The sequence below is a fragment of the Seriola lalandi genome, unplaced genomic scaffold (genome assembly GCF_002814215.2).
Source record: "Seriola lalandi dorsalis isolate HSWRI2012SDOR001 ecotype SW California unplaced genomic scaffold, Sedor1 jcf7180002054657, whole genome shotgun sequence".
Classification (NCBI taxonomy): Eukaryota; Metazoa; Chordata; class Actinopteri; order Carangiformes; family Carangidae; genus Seriola; species Seriola lalandi.
In genome coordinates, this window is record NW_019525210.1 from 773,171 (window position 1) to 773,780 (window position 610).

General features: G+C 44.3%; 1 protein-coding gene across 1 annotated transcript in view; it reads left to right on the forward strand.

Moving 5' to 3' along the window:
- Window positions 1-610, forward strand: part of LOC111665678 (zinc fingers and homeoboxes protein 2-like) — a 125,921-nt gene that overhangs the window by 23,444 nt on the left and 101,867 nt on the right. The window lies entirely within an intron of this gene.

Sequence of the window (610 nt, forward strand, 5' to 3'; positions counted from 1 at the left end):
TCTCTGCAGTGGGTCGAGTTGCACCCACCCTGACGGTGCTGCCCCCCTCCAGTGAGGAGCTGCAGCAGGAGAAGGTCACAGTCCTGTGCCTGGCCAACAAGGGCTTCCCCTCAGACTGGAGTCTGGCCTGGAAGGTGGAGGGCAGCAGCAGCAGCAGCAGCTGGGAGGAGAGCAGGAGCCCCGGGGTGCTGGAGAAGGACGGCCTATGCAGCTGGAGCAGCACCCTGACTCAGGGACATTGTTGTTGCTTGGTGATGATCAGAAAAAGAAATGATTGGATCAATTGATTCATTCAAACTCTCTCAGTTCAAACAGACAGTGTCTCAGTGTAACAGTCACATCCTAAATCCTGGTGGGAGCTAAAGGTATGGATGGTCATATAAAGACTTTTTGAGACTTGATTTCTCATATACAAATGTAATATATGGACATATATTCAATTTCCATCTATGGATGCTTATATTTTAGACATGTATTACATGAATATTCATTACTGTGTAAAAGTTTTAGGCAGGTGTGAAAAAATGCTGTAAACTAAGATGCTTTCAAAAATATAAATAATAATTGTCTATTCTTATTTGTCAATTATACCAAACAGGTGCTAATGATC